Source organism: Mastomys coucha, unplaced genomic scaffold (genome assembly GCF_008632895.1).
Source record: "Mastomys coucha isolate ucsf_1 unplaced genomic scaffold, UCSF_Mcou_1 pScaffold6, whole genome shotgun sequence".
Lineage (NCBI taxonomy): Eukaryota > Metazoa > Chordata > Mammalia > Rodentia > Muridae > Mastomys > Mastomys coucha.
In genome coordinates, this window is record NW_022196912.1 from 106164581 (window position 1) to 106174821 (window position 10241).

A 10241-nucleotide genomic window follows, 5' to 3' on the forward strand; every position below is an offset into this window, starting at 1 on the left:
TCTCAATTCTTAATGATGATCCTATAAGAATTCCTAAAATTATGTTAGTAATTATTAAGCTCTTTTATAATAGGACTGCTATTAAGTCTTTTCTGATGTCAAAACTGCAATTGAGAACTCTTTCTTCAAGTGTCAATCAAGGGTTAATTGCTTCTGAGGTAGGAAGCAGGTCATAAAACGAAACAAAACGGAGGATTTACTATAGGTGCAAGGACAGAAGATAAAATCTTGACTGGGTTTATCTATACACAACTTCATTGATAGCTTAGTTATGTTTTTTAACTCTCCATGAACCTGTAGAGCTGGTGACATATGATGAATGTTTAGCCAGGTTATTACTCTTAATGGATATGCATGCAAACATTGTTTGTTGTAAACTTATTCAATTTATGGTTTGAATTTATGTGTAAACTTGTGCTGAACTTTTCACCATGTGATCATGTGCTCTGTAGGATGTATAAGTGCTGAGGACAAAGAGAACGAGGAGAGCCAATCTTCTACTCTTAGAGAACTTTCATAGGAAACTTTTTAGAGAGAACTTAGAAATAAAGATTAAATTCACTTTTCTTTTTCTTTTTTTTAAATTGGATATTTTCTTTATTTACATTTCAAATGTTATCCACTTTCCTCTTTCCCACCCCCTGGAAACCCCCTTTCCTATACCCCGCCCCCTGCTTCTATGAGGGTGTCCCCCCACTTCCCCACTCACTCCTACCTCCCTACCCAGGCATTCCCCTACACTGGGACATTGAGCCTTCACAGGACTAAGAGCCTCTTCTCCCATTAATGGCCGATAAGGCCATCCTCTGCCCCATATGCAGCTGGAGCCATGGGTCATTCCATGTGTACTCTTTGGTTGGTGGTTTAGTCCCTTGGAGTTCTGGGGATGGGGTCTGGTTGGTTGATATTGTTGTTCTTCCTATGGGGTTGCAAACCCCTTTAGCTCCTTCAGTCCTGTCTGTAACCCCTCCATTGGGAACCCCCCCTTCTCAATCCAATGGTTGACTGCCTCTCTTTTTCTTCCTGGGACTTCAACTAATAGGCTGGGAGTTAGAGCTCCACAGTTCCTGTGAAGATAGACCGAAGGCTACTTTACTTAATCCCTGCCATTAGGCTACAGGTGTTAATCACCTAAGCCAGCCCAGAGGCTTTTAACTCTCATAATGAGCAAGAACTTTTTTTTTAAATTTTTTTAAAGGACTTTTTAGAAGTTATCAATAAGCATTCAGTACAGTTAGAGAGCTAGAATGTCAGGAGATCATTAGTCTTTAAAATTACACCTGAGTCCATCTCTGTGTCTCACATCAACCCATTCCAGGGCAGGAGTCCCCCAGTGCATGGGGATCTGGGGAAATGATGGTGAAGGGAGCAGCGTAAGAGAGCAGCTCCATGGCCAGGCACAGAGTTGGAGCAGTCTACTAGAACCCAGAGTCTCTGAGCAGTAGAAACAAGACCCACCCATGATGGAGAGTCTCAGGTACAGTGGTCTGTCACACAACACAGATGTGAATGTGTGTAGTGGGAGGAAGGAAGAGCAAGACAGCTTTCTACCCACGACTCCCCTGGTTTCTATCAGAGATGAGTTTTCTCATCTTTGTCTTTGACCTGTTTTAGATATAGAGAGAAGAGAGCCAAGAAGTCCAGCCTGTGTCATCAGATGTAGCCCAGGAAATCTGTGCAGGGCTGATGAGCCCTAGAAAAATGCAGATAAGAAACATGGCTAAAGTGTAAACCACTATTGAAAAGGAAATCATGAAACTCCCATGAATATGTAAAGAAGATTTCATTTTAGAAAAAAAAAATACCAAGGAACAGAATTAAAGTCTTTGGAACTGCTTTGCATTTAGAATAATTCAGCTATTGAATTTGTTGATTGAGACAGGGGCATGTTATGTAGCCCAGGCTGGCTTGGACCTTGCTGTGTAATCCAGGTTGACCTCCAATTTAGATTCTCCTGGGAGTTTGAATTGTAGGTGTGTGCCACCATGCCCGGCCTGACATTTAGATCTGGTGGATTATATTGCAGTGGTAATCAAGAACTGAAAGATAATAAAACAATGGAAACACAACAGAGTTCTGGAAGCAAGGGAATTAAATTGAAGAACTATCCAATATGAATGAAGGACTAGTAGTTGATAACAACAAAGAACAAAATGAAATTATTGATTAAATTTTATTTATTAGCCTAGAGGAAAGACTTGAGACAATCTAAATAAATGTAACAAAAACCCTACAAAATTTAAGGCAATTGAATTGAAGCTGATATCTATAAAAGGACAAAGAAAATTTGAGCACAGAGACATTGGTTGTCATCTGAGTCTGGTACAGGCTTGCATTATTAGCTGCTTTGGACGTTGAGGAGGAGGATTCTCAATTCAAATCTATCCTGGGGAACTAACTGAGACCCTGTCTCAAATACACACACACACACATATATGTATCTAAAATCTATCTAAAATATAATATATATGTATGTATACATACACATGTATGTATACACATATATACATACATATACACCATATATCTATATGTCGCATTGGGGACATAGCACAGTGGAAGGGCACTTGCTGGCTTGTCAGCATATGTGAGGTGTCTTAGTTTGGGTTTTACTGATATGAATAAACACCATGACCAAGGCAAGTCTTACAAAGAACAACATTTCATTGGGGCTGGCTTCCAGGTTCAGAGGTCCAGTCCATTATCATCAAGGCAGGAACATGGCAGCATCCAGGTAGGCATGGCTCTGGAAATGCTTGTGTCTTCCAGAGGACACAAGGGACAGACTGCCTCAGACAGCTAGGAGGAGGGTCTCAAAGCCCATCCCAATAGTGACACACCCCCTCCAACCATGCCACACCTAATAGTGTCACTCCCTGGGTCAATCATGTTCAAACCACCACATGAGGGTTCCATTCTCAGGGCTGCAAAAACAAGAAAACAAATTCCCAAAAAACCCCTGGAAACAGCGCCCCCCTAACCAGTATTGAGTGTGCATGAAATAAGTGCTTAAGGAAGTAACAGAAACATTGTCCTGCATGAAAAACCAGTCAGCAAAGTCGATTCTCAGCATACTGTTGGCGAGAGATTAAACTGTTGAAATCACTAGAGACAATATGGAGGTTCCTCAGAATATTACATCTACCCTATCAGCCCACAAATTCATTCTAGATATTTACCTAAAAGAACTGACGTCAGCATCCTGAAGAGAGGTCACTGCAAGGTTAGTCACAACAAACAAGCTCTGGAAACAACTCCAGTGTCCACCGTAAAGAAAATGTGACATAGACAAGCAGTGGATTTGGTTGTGCCGTGTTCATCAGCATAGACTAAACTGGAGGAAATAAGCCACCCACCGAAGGATGAACATGCTGATGTCAAGTATCTGAGGTGTGAAAAATAGTCAAGTGTGCAGATGTGGAGAGCGCAGAGATAACCACCAGGGGCAGGAGGGAAAGGGAAAGTGGGGGTGGCTATCCTCGGAGCATAAGGTTTCAGTTAGTGGAGGGGATTAATCTTGAGATCTGGTTCACAATGCATTACCCAGAGATAGTGCACATTACATACGGCAAGTTTCAAAGGATAGACCATATGTTAAGTGTTTCTAACCTAATAAAGAAAAGAACAAAAGCTTCAAGGAATGCAGCAGTTCTTGGAGGGAACTGCAAGCACATAAAACTTCTTCAAGTGAACTGAAGTGGGAACACAGCCTTGCTAAATACCGCTGGTGAGCACCGGTTCCATAAAAGTGTACAGTGAACTCTGAGCTACTATGGGGATTATGTTTGATGAATAAAATGAGACCTTTATACACAGAGACAATGCAATATAAATGTAAACACAAGAAGGTTCGGAGAAAGGGCAGCAAATGTCATTTATTATTTCCCTTTTGGGGCATGTGTGGTACGCGATTATGTGTGACTATGTGTGTGTGTGTACACGTACGTGGAGGCTAGACGCGGATGTTGGATATCGTCCTTAGTCACTCTCCATCGTAGTTTTTGAGACAAGGTCTCTTATTGAACATGGAGTTTATCTGTTGTACAGACTGGGTGCCCAGCAAGGTCCAGGGATTTGCTTGTCTTCATTCCTTTCTTCCCCAGTGATGGGGTGATGGATGTAGGCTGCCACCCTGGGCTTTCCTGTGAGTGTTGGATGTGCAAGCTCATGTCTTCATGTTTATGGAGCAGGCCTAACCCAAAGCCTCTTGTATCCCAATCTGGATTGAATGCATTATGTAGCTAGGAATGACCTTGATTTCCAGATCCTTCTGCATGAACCTTCCAAGTACGGAGATTGCAGGCCACACAAAGGTTTATACCATGATAGGACCAGCCCAGGGCTTTGTGCAAGCTAAGCAAGAACTCTGCAAAGTGAGCTCTGTCTCCAGGAAATGTGAGTCTAAGTCTTCAACCTTCATAGCAAGCAGCAGGAAGTCCTAAGAAGAACCCTTACCAAAATAACTAGCTTTCATGAAATACCAATCCTCTAATGTTTTAAAAACTCGCTTCTTAACCCCAGAGGTATCCTTTAAATATTAAATATTAAAAAGTGGGGAAGCATGTATTTGAAACTCAACAGTTTCTTTAATGTTACTGTAATTTCTTTTTTTTTACTTCTTTTAAAGCCAAAGTAAATTTGAAATCAGTATTTTTTTAATGAAAACTACTTATATAAATATAAGCCACTTTGTTATAAATGAAATTTCCTTTCCCTTTATTTTGCTCTTATCTTTCTTTATTGCTATACTTAACTAAGAAAAGCTATGTGGGATCACTTAAATCTAATATGAACAGGAATTATTCATGGTTTAGATTCTTGCCTATTACATTTGACTTGGTGATTTTTCTGCTCTAAAATATTTATAATAGAATGTATTTGGGTGTATGTGCATGCATGTGCTCATGGAATCCCAAGGCTGATATTTGTAGTCTTCTTCAACTGCTTTTCCAAGTGAATTGTTTTTTTTTTTCTTTTTTTTCTGAGTCAGGGTCCACTACTCAATCTGTAGTTCATAAGCTGGCTGGACTATCTGGCCAGTAAGCCTTAGGCATCCTTCTGCCTTCATTTTTTGCAGGTCTAGGTACTGGGGATCTAAACTCAGGTCCTCATGCTTTGGCAGCAAGTGCTTTAACTATTGTACAATTCCTCCATTCATAAGAATGCACTGTTTTACACACACCGAGAACTTAAAAACACAAACATTCTTCCAACAAAACCAAACAAAACTGGGCATGGTGGTACACACCTGTAATCCCAGTGCTTGAGGGCTTGAGGCAGGAGGACCAGTCATTCTGGACTATATAGTGAGGTTATAAGTGGCTACAAGACACTCTGTCTCAAACAAAATAAAACAAATATATAAACCAAAACCAAAACCAAAACATCCTTCAAACAACAACAACAATAACAACAACTACAACTACAAAACCAGACAAGTAAATATATAAATAAGCACTGGAAATGATCTTGATTAGTGATGAGTGGTGGCCAGTTTTGGAGAGGGCCCAATTGTCTAATTATTAGGTTACTTTTTCACCTTGTACCTTTAGTTTGCAAAAAGTATTTGTAGAGCATGCAGGCAAGACAGTTCTGTGGGTGAGGGCTCTTTTTGCCAAGCCCCATAACCTGAGTTAATCCCAGGGACCACATTGTGGAAGGAAAGATCTGAATCCTGCAGTTGCCCTCTGATTGCCACTCACGTGCTTTGACATACTTGCATGCACATGCAAACACTTGAGTGTGTACACACACACATGCACACACACACACACACACACACACACACACACACTCAAAACTGTTCAAAATTGTAGATAGAAAAATAAAAAAGATATTTAGAGTTTCTGTTTTATACTAATGGCACTGCAGTCATGTATCAGGCTGTCTAAGATATCCAAGGACAGGTTGTAAAAGAGAGTGGTTGGCCAGAGTCGTCTCTTGAATCTGCAGTAGTTAGCCGGCTGTGTGGCAGGCTGGTGTGGCACATGGCCACGCTCAGGTGGTTGAAGAGAAAATTGACAGTGTCTGCTAGTAACTCCAGATTTCTTTCAAGGATCTGAGAACAGCGAGACCCATTCATCATTGCATACCTGTAATGGTGACCCACTCAGTGTTTTCTTGCAGGCCTAACACCTAGTAAAGTCTGAGAACATTTATAGGTGTTAGTTTTTTTCCCCATTGAATAAGGATGAAATTTTATTCTACTTATTAAGCATCCAAGCAAGATGGAAATATGTTCATGAGAACTAATGAAACACTAATAATTTTATGGCAAAATTTTTGCAAAGCTTATGGCACATTCATAGGAAGAGGATATGGAGTTCAGACAACAGGAGGGAGAGAAGAGAATCAACATGGTTGCTAATTTGCTGTATGATAGAGATGTCCTATCTAGATCTCCCCCTAGCCTGCTTTTGGAACCCAGAGACTGGGAAGCATCATATGGTGGTTTGAATGAGAATGGTCTTTATAGGTTCAAATATTTGAATACTTGGTCCTAGTTGGTGAAACGGTTCTAGAATTAGGAGGTATAGCCTTGTTGGAGGAGATGTGTCACTGGGGATGGGATTTCAGGTTTCAAAAGATTTGCTCCATCCCCAGTTTGCTGGTTTCTTCCTCTTACTTGGGGACCAGGATGTGACTTTTCAGTTGTTCTTCTTGCTGTGCCTTTGCTCCACCATCATAGACTCTAGACTCTAACCTTCTGAAACGGTAAGCCCATACACTTTCTCTCTTCCTTCCTTCCTTCCTTCCTTCCTTCCTTCCTTCCTTCCTTCCTTCCTTCCTTCCTTTCCTTTCTTTCTTTCTTTCTTCCTTCTCTTTCTTTCTTTCTTTCTTTCTTTCTTTCTTTCTTTCTTTCTTTCTTTCTTTCTTTCTTTCTCTCTCTCTCTCTCTCTCTCTCTCTCTCTCTCTCTCTCTCTCTTTCTTTCTTTCTTTCTTTCTTTCTTTCTTTCTTTCTTTCTTTCTTTCTTTCTTTCTTTCTTTCTTTCTTTCTTTCTCTCTCTCTCTCTCTCTCTCTCTCTCTCTCTCTCTCTCTCTCTTTCTTTCTTTCTTTCTTTCTTTCTTTCTTTCTTTCTTTCTTTCTACTAGTTGCCTTGGTCATGATGTTTTGCCACAGTTATAGAAAAATTACTAAGACACATGGAGAAGTCCAAAGGACATAGACTTTGAGTCAAGTTGTTTTTTGTTTTTGTTTTTGTTTTTTGTTCTTTGAGACAGGGTTTCTCTGTGGAGCCCTGGCTGTCCTGGAACTCACTCTGTAGACCAGGCTGGCCTCGAACTCAGAAATCCACCTGCTTCTGCCTCCCAAGTGCTGGGATTAAAGGCATTTGCCACCACAGCCTGACTTGAGTCAAGTTTTAGCTCCTAGATTCTTTTCCAGAATCTGGAGATCCTGTGTGTCACTTATGGGCTACATTTTACTGACACAGAGGCAATGCAATGAGGACTTCAGTGTGGAAGATTACTCCTCAAACACAAAGACAGGGCTTGATTTCCATCCCTTCTCCACAACGATCATGGACCTGACCAGGATTATGACTCAAAGTATACGTTTGTCTATTTTGAGACCCTATGAGGTTAAATATGAGCTAAATTTTATTTAGAGGGAAAGGAGACATGGCTGAGATGACGACTAAAATTCTAAGAGAATAATTTGGTGTGTGTGAAGCCCACAGGCCAGCCTGTGTACAGAGATTAGGAGGGATATGGTGATGATCCAGCACTTTTCCATTGCAGGAAGCGATGCTGAGAACCAAGGTGGCAAAGGCCTGCTTGGGCTTGTCTTAGTAGTAAATAGTAATGCTGTGTCAAAAGAACTCAGCCTCCTGACTTGGAATAATCACCGATACCATGGAGGATCAGGTGCCTTTTAACAAGACTGGTTTATGGAGGGAGAAGCATGGCAGTTCAGAATAGAATGGGGTGGGTGGTAAGAAAATGGCCCAGTGAGTTAAATACTTGCCAGGTAGGCACGAGGACCTAGTTTGCACTCTTAGAACTCACATAAATCTGGTCATGAGTTTGGATCTCCAGAACCCTTTTATAGTTGGGCACAGTAGAGCAGGTGTCCAATTCCAGCACTTTATTGAGAGATGAAGAATGGAGACAGGAGAACTAGAAACTTCTAAAATAGCAAGCCTGACATGGTGTGATAAATAAAGGGTCCTGTATTAAAGAAGGTAGAAGGCAAGAACGGGCATCCAGGGCTGTCTTTTTTTTTTTTTTCTGATTTCCACATGATCTGTGTGCCTAAGGTCTCTCCTCCCTCCCCATCTAATAACAATAGCAAAGAGACTAGATTTAATATAGTGACTGTAAAGCCTCCGCCAGCCACGGGCCATAACCCACTAGGGTATGTATATGCCTTATTTCTATCTCTCTTACATGTAGTGAAATCATTACTTCATGTTTCCAGAGTGCTTCACCATCTTTCCCTCTCCCCAGCTCACCTAAGGTTCAGCATATTGTCCACTTGAAGAAACATTATCACTTAATCACTCTTCTCCATGATATGTCCTTAGGACAGGCATAGAAGAGTCTGAGAGGTGAACACCCCTGTCTGGTGGAGAACGCTATGCCCAAGACTGGTTGGCTTCCTGAGCTCAGCCCAAAATGAAGGACTTCATTTCTCAGGAATGAACTCTTGAGGGGCTTCCTTGTCTCTGCCTGACTTTGTTTGGATAATGTCCCTGAACGCAGATGTTTGGCCCTGTCTGAAAAAAAAAATGACCTTGTACAAAGTTCTCTGCAAGGCTGCATAATTCAGCACACACATCCCTCTCTGCCTTCCCACCATATGATAATTGGGTACTGTATTATAACCAATCATCCCTTCCTGTCTGCTTGAGGCTCTGTCTAATTAGCCGTTTCCACCCATACCTTTAAAAGAGCCCTTATACAGCCTATCTCTGGAACAATCAAGTAGACTTGTCTTGCTGCAGAAGTCTCTGAAAGCTCTTGGGTCGTACACATAGTCATCTGTGACCCTGCTGATCATTTCTGTTCCCTTTGTCCTCCTGGGCTGGTGGCCAATAGCCTTCAAGGAGAAGGGAGGGCCGCCACACTTGTTCCCTGAATTGGCATCAGGGTGTTAGGGACCAAAAGAAAGGTAGAGATTGGCATTTGAGAAGTTGGTGGTAGCACAGTCAAGAACTAAGTAAGATTGGTTCCTGTCCCCTGTTGCTGGAACTACACACATTTATTTTGTAATTCCTGGAAGAAGTTCAGCCATAGAGCAGAGCAAAAAATAAACACATCAGTCTACCCCGGCCGAGTAGCAGGAGAGAGCTGAAAATAGTTCTTCTAACTTGTTAGATGTGTCTAGCCTGAAGCTAAGGGATTTGCTGACCATGTTTCCCTTCTGTGGGGACGGAATGCCTGTGTCTTGGAAGCAGATGCTGCTTTCAAGAGAAGCCCCAGGCAGCTGCTCTGACAGCACTAGCTAGAGGTTTGTGCTCTGGCGTGGTTTTATCTACAGCCTCTGCAGGCCCCTTCCTTCACCGTCTTTCAGTTTCTCCAGGGTCTTTCTACTTGCAAAATGGAGAAAGCACACATTTAGCCATTCCTGCAGAATGGAACAAAACTGCTTTATAGAGAGGAGACATGATCTCATAGAAGCGGGATGTTTATTTACCCCAGGCCTGGAGAGGTTCATGCTAAGAGCCAATGAGACAAGCACCCGTGAGGGAGCTGGCTGCACCAAACAGTATTTGCCTTATGGCTCCACCTTCTGAAGGGATCAGCAGATCGGAAGACCAACTCAGAGTTACTTTCTCCCTTTCAACTGACTTCAATTTTTTACTCTTGTCAATTTTTTTTTTTTTTTTTGGCCTGGATATCTCTTTTCATTTGGAGAGCAGAGAGGGCTTTCCGGAATTTACTGAGAGAATGGACCTAGCAGGCATTAGTGTCAGTGATGTCTCTTGGAGAGACTCACAAAATAATGTGCTGTGGACTTGGTAGGACCTTGTTGACCTCCATGACTTTTTATTGGAACATACTTTGCTGTCATCTTCTTCCCCACTCATCCTCCTGCGACTAAGGCTGTGGGATCTCCACTGACTTTCTCTGGCTCCTGTGTATTGAGCCTTGCAATAATATGAGACTTGGAGTATTGGAGGCTAGAGTAACATGGTAGTTAATAGATTAACAATGATGGAGAGGGTGTGGGAGGTGATGGGGAGAACTGAGGTTTGTGTTTCCATGGTCACTAACACTCTTAGTGGTTTCTGGGGTAG